The 9,992-nt window shown below is 36.9% G+C and overlaps 1 long non-coding RNA gene across 1 annotated transcript in view; it reads left to right on the top strand.

Moving 5' to 3' along the window:
- Positions 1-9,012, top strand: part of LOC103733255 — a 34,170-nt gene extending 25,158 nt beyond the window's left edge. Inside the window, exon 4 of the long non-coding RNA XR_607227.1 lies at positions 8,990-9,012. This is a non-coding gene — a long non-coding RNA (uncharacterized LOC103733255). The remainder of the gene's footprint in view (positions 1-8,989) is intronic.
- The last annotated feature ends 980 nt before the right edge of the window (positions 9,013-9,992 follow it).

The raw sequence follows: 9,992 nt of genomic DNA, 5'->3' as shown, positions 1-9,992 counted from the left end.
TTAGCCACCCAAAAAAAAACATAAATAAAAAAAAAAAAAACAAAAAAGTTTGTATTAAAAAACCAGAAAAAAAACCCCTTTTAATTTTTTTTTTTTTTTTTTTTTTTCCTTTTTGGCATGGTAAGCTTTCCTGAAAAATACCCAAAGCAGTTAAATTCACTACTACTACTCTGGAAGAGGCCAGCAGATCTGAGAGAATTTATGTACCTATTGGTGTGTATATATTTGACAGGATAGGATCCATGCAAAGAAAAAGATAATCATTGATCTTTGCAATCACCTGAATTGCATAATTGCAAAAGAGTTTAATAGAACCAATTACAGAAAAAAATAGATTCTAGAGTATCTTAGAAAAATAAAGCTCCTACTTGATCAAAAAATATTCCCCTTTTCTATGAGAATGAAGAAAGTTGTGTTGCAGAGAAAAATTGTTTGAATCAAAACTCATTACACAAAGAAACCAGTCCTGGGGATAGAATGCTAAAATATCTCATTTTTTCCTGAAACAGATCTTTAAAATGAAACATGTATGCTCTGGTACGAGATGGGAGTGATGACGTATTGGGAAATACTGAGAAAACAGCACAGACATTTCTTAGCTATGCACATGAAAGCACATAGAGTAATGATTAATGAAACTCTAAAGTGTCACTTTTGGATCTGAATTAATTTGATATTAATCTAGTGTTTTAGATACTGGTATTATTTTTACTTTTAACTCTCCATGGAACTTTTTTGTTTCTTTAAGTGTACCGTGATCTTGTGATGATAATGTAATGTCAAAGCTGTCAGAATAATTTCGGTTGAGCAAGGAACTGACGTTCCTAAAAGCCAGAGGCCTTGGAAAGTTAGGCAAATGCTCTCAGAGAGGAAGAGGCTCTGAATAGGACTGTCTTCTCTGTTTTGTTTAACCCATACTTTATCCCAACATACCTATACTAAATATACTAATAACTATTAGTGACTTGTCAGAATACACATTTTTCTTTAGCTATATTGAGAGATAAAAAAGTATCTAAAGAAATTGATTCTTCATAACAATTACAATATTCTTTTAAAAATATTCAGCTGTCGTCCACTCTCAAGCCCTGTGTGGTATCCAATCTAAACACAAATTTTCATGGCTATTTTTGTATTTCTCACATGGAGTCTGAGAATAGCTGTGCAAGAAGAAAATGTGAAATGTTATCCAGTCCTTCTCCAGGCAGAACTACTCAGAGATTCAGTACTAAAGAGAGTTTTACTCTCTTATATGCACTGTGACTCTCTTGCTAATGACTGGGATAGAGTTCTATTTATTTAACTCATTAATGCTTCAATTCAAGGGAAGAGATCTAGCACCAGCCAAGCAAGGAGGTCTCAGTGGACTTCATTTGTCTTCCTTGACCTTAACTTCCTTTCGTTTCTTGTCTCTCACACCTGATTGCTGTGTTTCTTCTGTAGAATGAAACAAAATGCCTATACTCTCAGCCTAGCATTATTCTGTGCTACTTGGACATCTTAAAGGCCTAATTTGGTTTCTCCCACATGAAATGGATCAGCAAAAATGAAAATCACTCATTTTTGTGTCAGTGGGTTCTTGTGATGTCTATGTTCCCAAGAGTGTGTTAGAATGATGATCACTTGGTCCACTGATGTAATTCTCAGGGAAATGCAACTTTCTACTTAGAATCTGTGTAAAAATTGATCAAAGGTGTCCTGTGTATGCCCCTGTGCTCATCAATTCTGACTTATATTCATTCTTAACTTGCCTGTCTATTACTTACTAATAGTAAATGAGTGGCAAAGTTCACCTCTGATAGTCTGTGTCTACACTATTCTTGCATGTATCTCCAGATAAGATGCTAGAGAAAACATTTGTGTTGAATGTATTCATGGAGATATGGTTTCTCATGATCAGTTGACATGGTAACACCCCTGCATAAACCCTCTGATCATTCCTTTCGGTCTGCAGCTATCACATTGTACCCTCAGTTCTTGAACATCTGCTGCACCCATGAACCTTCAGAGGATCAGGTTCAGGTCCCAGAACCAACCAAAGAATGTGTCATTCTCCAGACCAGAGATATGATTTATAAGGTCATAATGGGGTAAGGCAGATGGCTCAATTGGTAAAGCACCTGCTGCCCAAGCATGAGAGCTAGAGTTCAGATTCCCAGCACCTACATAAATGCCTGGTGGTAGTGGCAGCCTGCCTATTTTCCCAGTGCTTAGGAGGCAGAGACAGGAGCAAGTCGGCCAAGTAGACTAGTTAAAATGGTGAGCTCTGGATTCAAGTGAGAGACCTGTCTACGAGATGCAGAGCAACCAAGGAAGGCACATGACATCAAGTTCTGGGTTCTATACATGCACACACTTGTGTGTACCACACATACACACACACACACACACACACCTGCCTACACACAAGTGAACAGTCATACATACAAAAAAGCACTACACATACACACACATATAAAGAAAAGATTAAATCCACTTATAGATTCTAACAAGCATTTTTAAAGAGTGATACGAAGTTTATAAATTTTATAATCCATTTCTTACAGTGAGGCTAAGTATTATTTTATGGATATAATTTTCTGCAAATATACTTTGGATATGTGTGATACTTGGTTGTTATAAATATTTTCTTATGAATTTCAATAGGAAAGCAAAGCTTGAAAAACAAAACAAATCAAAACAAGGAGCTAAACTATCTATTTTCTGGAAAGATTTTGCCTGAATGCTAGGCTTTTAAATTTGGAGTGTTATTTTCACATTCAATTTTTTAAAACAATTATCCTTAAGCAAATCAAGGGAATTAGCTCTTGGCAACAGAAAATAATCATGGAAGCTTAGCAAATGCTTCCAGAATTATTACAAGCTGGGCTCTATCAGCTTACAACGTGTTATTGATTAAACCATTTAGCTTTAGGTAGCTGTATATGGAACAAACATGAATATTTAGTTGCACAAGAGAACCATAGAGTTCACAGTAAAAGGATTTTGTTAATACCTTATTTTGTTGTTGGGCCAAACAGAATGAATATAAATTACAACCGGATACCTGTGTTACAAGAAGAAAGCAGACCCAGGTTAAAAGCATTGCATTTTTTTCTTGTTAAAAAGTCTTGAAGATGTGACCCTTCTTTTCATTAGAAATGATACAATCATTTATTTTCCTTTCCTTTGTATTTGCCAGGATTTGGAATAGGGAATAAACTCAAATTGTGCTTTTATTACATATGTACATTAAATCTCAGTACTAAAAAATATTAAGTGCTGTTCAGCAAGTTGAGAGAGAGGAAAAATGTGCTTAGGTCTTGCAGAAGTTTGTGGTTTAATAGTCATTATGTGCATTACTAGGATGTCATGCTTTCTTTGTAAGGTAGACAGTGGAACATAGTCTTAGTGCTCAGGGCCACTAGCAGCTTGGTAGAAATAGAGAATATCAAGTTCTATCCAGGACTATTGAATCAAGATCTGCATCTTTATAGTCTCCTTTGTATTTTCCATGATCTCTAAAGTCTGAGAAGGGCAGGTGTACAGGATATGTACTGCCAGTGCCCCATGGATCTGTATACTTTTCATGAAAACAATTGTTCTGAAAAGAAAACTGAACTGAAGCCATAGCAGTTTTTCATACTCTACAGCTGTGACTGACTACCTACTGCTGTTTAGAATGAATGATGAGGTCACAGACAATGCTTCCGATGAGGCTACCATCATCTGGTCTATGAACTAGCCCATCTAACTATCACCCTCCTTCTTTGAGTACTACAGACGATGTACCAGTAAGGCAGTTGAAGTTACAGGCTGTCCAAGATCATCCCCTCCTTATGAATCCAAGCATTCTGATAGTAGTGTGAGGTATGCCCAAGGTTATCTAATTGGTAACTACCTTCAAAAATTAAGAAACACTATTTGTTTTGAATGTAGAGAAAATGTGTCCCTTGAAAGATTCCTAGGCAGGTATCAGTGGACCTCTAGATAATATTTATAAGGAGCACTAAGCTGTCAGATGTGCGTATTGAGAAATAAAGAATGCCCCAGGTTTCAGCCCAGGTCAGACTTTGAGACTGTCAGTTCACACTGTGTTAGGTCCTGGAGTCCTGTCTCTCCTGGCTTTCTTGGCTGCATCAGAAGCAAGTCCTTAGCTCTCAATATTCTTCTGGCATCTAGAGGCCGTAATGCCACCATGACAACAAACATTTGTACTTTAGTAACATGAAGAAAGAACTACTTGACATGACTCTAGAATTGGATAGAACATGGGAATGCATTTGTCTCTCTCATGCTGAATTAAACACTGTCTTAGGAAGACATTTGTGGGTAAAGGAGATGTTGCAGGTGTGTTGGCTTTTTAACATTTATTGGATGAAGAAAATCAACTAACATAACAACCGGCATTGAAAGTGCTGCTAAAATAAGAATTGAAAGCAAGAGGTACTGAGGTCCTGCTATGGTGCAGATGAACTCACAATGCTGTGTGCACTGCTCAGCATCTGGCATGTAAAAGTTGTGAATCCCATTCATTCCCATGGGAAAATAGAAATTTCTAGAACTTTTTATACCCAAACTGAGATCAGTTCCCCATTTAAGCAAGAACAGCAGCCTTTCTGTAAAAAGAAAAGTTTTTCAATGTGTCAGTGTTTTAAAAAGAAAATGCACATGTGTGTATGTATGTATGTATCTATTATCTAGTGAAATTTGTACAACTGCAAAGACTACAGTATGAAAAGTAGGGTTTTCTTCTGCTCTAAGGCCCGTTTCCCTATTCAGGCAACCATCATGAGCAGTTTCTTATGTAACTGTTGGAAATATTCCACCAACACATAAACACTACAAATTGCTTATTAAGTAAAAGGATGTTATATGGTACATATGATTCTGTACCGTTCTTTAAAATACATCACAGAGCCGGGCATGGTGGCACATGCCTTTAATTCCAGCACTCTGGAGGCAGAGGCAGGTGGATCTCTATGAGTTCAAGGCCATCCTGGTCTACAATAGTGAGTTCCAGGCCAACTAGGGCTACAGGGAGACCCTGTCTCAAAACAACAACAACAACAACAACAACAAATATATATATATATATATTAGAAACAACTTCATCTAAGTACTTCATTATTTTATTAACTACACAGCATTGCTTGAACACACTTATTATTATAAATTGTACTGCAGCTATGATGTTTGTCCCTATATTATCAAGCATATGTGAGCATACATGTTATGTCATATATATTATACATATGCTGTGAACATGTATGTGTGTTCCCAGGTCTTCACATTGAAAATTCTGATATGTTTTGACTGAAATAAATTAAATAATGGGGAAGAAATAAGAAATTAGCATATAAATCAGGGCAATAACAATTGCATTATTATTTACCATCTGATAGGTAACTTTTTATTGCACATTTAATTTCTTATACCACATTGAGGCAGGTCTCATTAGTCTCATTGCTGTTAGTAATCATTGGAGAAAAATAGGGTTTGAATCCACCCAAGAAGCTTGACTCTGGAGACTTTGCACCTCTTTATAGCTTCCCAGTGATTCTCTTACTACTGTGTTAGTGACAAAGCATTTATTAGATACCTACTATATGCTAAATAACTGGCATGTATTATTTGTAACCTTTGGCCTAGTATTATGTTATTGTTGTTTAACAGTCCTTTTGAGGTTTAACAACTTTCCCAAAGTCTCAGAGATAATAAGTTAGGTTCTAAGAACAGAATAGAGATAGGACATCGGACTCTTGAGACTAAGGCCCTGCAGAGAAGGGAATTCAGGCATTCACTCTTACGTCTAGCAAGCTGGAAGGCAGAAATGAAATTAATATACATGTGAAACATAATTAAGCATATTCAAATGATCAGAGGATTAGATGGGAGGGGCTGTCCCAAGAGTCAATGGGAGAGAATTCAGGGCATACCAGAAAGCATCTGTAGCAGAGTCAGGCCTAGTGGCTTGTGTGGATCCCAGGTGGATCCTCATCCCTGGAGAATATTTCCAAATCTGGAGCATTCCTTGTCCTCACCACCTCTTCAACCTTTAAAAAAGATTCCACACTTGTGAGTTGTGTTTATATAATCAACAACCTATTGTGACTTGCAGCACTAGATGCCTCTGCTCTGAGTTGAGATTGTGGCCACAGGAAGCAGAAATCAGCAAGTTCCACATTGGGCTATGGGAGTGAGGTAAAGGAGGGGCTTCTCAGACAATGTGTGTGTTCTAGTTCTGCATCTCTAGTGTATTCGACATATTTCTGGAATTCTCATCTTCATGGGCATGACAGGCAGCCACAAGAAGTTAAAACTGTAATCACCTTCCTGATACACACAGATCTTAAAATACCACAATAAGTCTTGGAGGCAAAATTATAATTTGTAACTGAAATGTGTATTGGAATTTTTGTTTGTTTTTTGGCTATTGCTGCTATTGCTGTTTTACTATCTTGATCATGTGTTTGACAAGTTCTGCTAGTTTAAAACAATGGGTTTTCCTAGTTTTAAAATACCTTATTTAACTCAACAGATTTGGAGTATTGATTTATAGAAAACCTGAAAACAAATGAGAATTTTTCATATGGTGACTATAATAAAAGTAGGAGCTAAGTTATATAATGAGTATTTCATGCAGGTCAGTTTTATATGTTTTATCTGCCTTGACACAAAGCTCCTACCAAGTGGACAACCTGATCATTATTCCCAGTTTATAGTGGAGAGCTTTCATTTTGCTGTTTAAACAATTACAATGATTAAAAAAAAGAAGACAGTCCTTTCAAATCCTGTGTAACATGCTTGGTTTTCTGCATTTACCAGTTATACATCTATGAATCAACCACAAAATAGTCAGGAAAAAATGACATCAAAAGTAGACCTGTGTAGACTTTTAAATATGATATTTGCCTTATATTAATTATCATAGATAATCTAGAAATGATCCAAAGTATATAGGAGATTGCGTGTAGGATAAATGCAAACACTGCCATTTTTCTTTAAGAGGCTTGACCATCCTCAGAGTTTGGCACTCAAGAGACATCTTGGAAACCCTCCTCCACCAAGAATATTGAGGGATGTCTGCATTTCCTATTCTGGCATTGCTCCTTCCAAAGTTTGTTCAGATGTATTTTATAATCAACATGTGAACAATTTCATGTTCTGCTACTTTTGCTCAATTTCGTCATGAGCAGTTAGGCTTCAGTTTTCTTCTCTCTCAAGTCATGACTACACATGAGCAAATCCCCAAAGCAAAATGTAAATCCATTTTGTTTTCTATTTTTAGAAACATAAATTTCTTTTCGTTTTTCTCTTACGGATTCTACTGCAATGGAAAACCTTGTGTATATAGAATATTTTATTTTCTTTGAATTGCCTGAGAGAAAGAAAACTCTTTTAGAGTCTGAGTCAAGATCTCTTAGACTAATTGTAACTTGCTGAGTTAGACTCATTTCATTGCTGAAGCACTTATTTGGGCTGCTTAGGAGAAAAGTACATTTTGACTCTTTCTTTGGGGAATGAAGTCCTTCCACCATTTTAAAGATACATTTTTAAATAATCATTAATATATGCTAATCAATGCAAGACTTAAAGAGTGGATTTTTGCATCATTAAGATGATATGCCCATTCTAAGTATTTGTTCTTTATCAACAACTGTGTACTATGGCCTAGTATGGTGGTCAAAGCTATCGTAGTGAATGTGACAGAAAGAGCTTATTTCCAAACAGTGTACTGAAAGGGGCCATCAAAGATACCTTGATATTAAGCCACAACAAACTCCTGTCCTCTGACATTTCTGACTTCTTTGTTCTTTTGCTTTTATGGAACGTGACTCATTTTACAAAAAGAAAAAGGTCAGGCAGTCAAGGATAACAAGCATATTACTCTCAGAAAGGATAAATCTAGATCAATGTAGATAAAAATATATAATTTTCAAAAATTTCTGAAACCATTTTTGTCCTTTCTTATCTAATTCTGGTAGAATTTTAAAAATCTGTTTTTTTCTCTCATTCTCACTGGCTATGCTTAAGTTGCCTAAAATAATGTGGGCTGGAGAGATGGCTCAGTGGTTAAGAACACTAAGTGTTCTTGCAGAAGACCCAGGTTCGAATCCCAGCACCTACACGGCAGCTAACAACTGTCTATAACTCCAGTTCTAGGGGATCTGACAGCCTCTTCTGTCTTCCGCGGGCATTGCACGACATGGGTGCACTTACCTACATGCAGGCAATACATGCATACACATAAAATAAAAATAATAAAATATTTTTTAAATGCACTTCTTTCCGTGAGTTTTTAGGATAAATAAACCAAATGTGGGACCTTTGAACTCTGTTGTAGAAATGTTCTCAGATGCAAAAGGAGTGGGCAGAGATGACATTATGTCAGAACGCTGTGTCTACAGAGTTGATCTCTGTTGTTACTCAGCTGTGAAGTCAAATTCTCCAGGCAACACTCTACTTAGACACATTCCTAAGGCAGAGCAGAGGTGAAACAGAAAACAGAAGGGCATCTGAAAAAGGAGCTGCGATAGCTAGGCTTATTTTAAAGCTATCTAAATTTTAAAGCTATCTAATGTAAGAAATTTTTCTTACATCTTGTTGCCTTAACATTGGGGTTCAAGGTCTCTCTATTGTAACTTTGCACACAGACTGTTGTCTGAACTCAAAACCCTAGGAGCTACATGTCTGAGATCTAAATGTATTCTCAGTCTCAAATCAATCTTGTCACTCCTCGGAAAGCAATGCAAGATAATAAGTCTTATTCACCTGATTGCTTTCCTGCTCCGAGACAGCTAGTGACGCGTGTCTTCCTGATAACCAGGAGTTTCAGATCTGAGGCAGGGATAAAGGGAAGCCGGGAGCTCTCAGAATCTAAATTTGTCAGTCAATGGCTGAGGAGAGGGTCAGCAGGGATAGAATCTGTGACATGTGTGAGAAAGGCACAAAATTTATCTACTCTGGTTGCAATGATTAGATGTCTCTTTGTCTGGCTTCCTTACAGTGGGTGACTGATTGTACCCGCCAGCTGCCTAATATCATAATTAACGAAGTTGTTACTACGTCTGCAAAGTTTAATCAAAAATTTTACCAGGGATATGATGGCATTGCCACAAAGATCACAAGGGACGTGGAGTCGACTTCTGCTCAAGGTGAAGTGGCGAGGCTGTGTAGCCAAGATGAGAAACTGCAAACTTGGTCAGCCAAAGGTATGTTTCTTTATCATTCCAGAGCCCAGGTTTTCTTGTTCAGATTTTTGTTTGGTGGTTGGTGGAACCCTTCATAGTTCATGACTGAACTGCTTCCTTAAAAGATCTATATGATTTTCTGAGTACATTCTCCGAAACCCTTGGGATTTTATTTTTCTGAAATCTGAAAATTCAGAAACATAATCAAATAGCTTTTGATACTGAGGATGGATTACAGAATACTACTTGACCTTTTCTATCTAGTTTATCATTTCAGAATAGCTCTTTGGTAACAAATATCAATTGAATATTTATATCATCTAGTGTTGTGTTTTTTTTTTCCTTAACAATGTAAAAACCGTTGCTTTGCTTTCTTTTATGTGCCAAACCAGTTATGAGAGATGAAAGAAAAGGCATAGTTACAAAATACGTGGAGGGTCTATTCTAGTTTGAAGAGGTGCTCAAATTGGAGTGGTGGGAGTGGGGGATTGCCATTTTGACTTAGCTCATACAAAGTAACCGACCTTTGTTAGTTTTAGTATGAGAGATAGAGAAATGACGTGCTATTCTCCGTCCTCTGTCTACCAGTGATTGTTCTACCTGTATTTTATTTTCACTGTGATTTTCTTGACTTGATTGAATATTCAAGCTCTGAGGTGTTTCTTGAAATATAGCCTTCACATATTGCTAATTAATGAGTGTGAATATTGATGAGGAGAGCCATGTGTCCCTGTGAATATGCCTGTGGACCTCATCTGAGTGCAGAGGAAGAAAGGGTCTTGAGAATACGCAAAACGCACGTTTGGGTTATTTATGCTG

Source organism: Nannospalax galili, unplaced genomic scaffold (genome assembly GCF_000622305.1).
Source record: "Nannospalax galili isolate Female #2095 unplaced genomic scaffold, S.galili_v1.0 scaffold734, whole genome shotgun sequence".
Taxonomy (NCBI): Eukaryota; Metazoa; Chordata; class Mammalia; order Rodentia; family Spalacidae; genus Nannospalax; species Nannospalax galili.
This window is presented reverse-complemented; position numbering and strand designations above follow the sequence as displayed.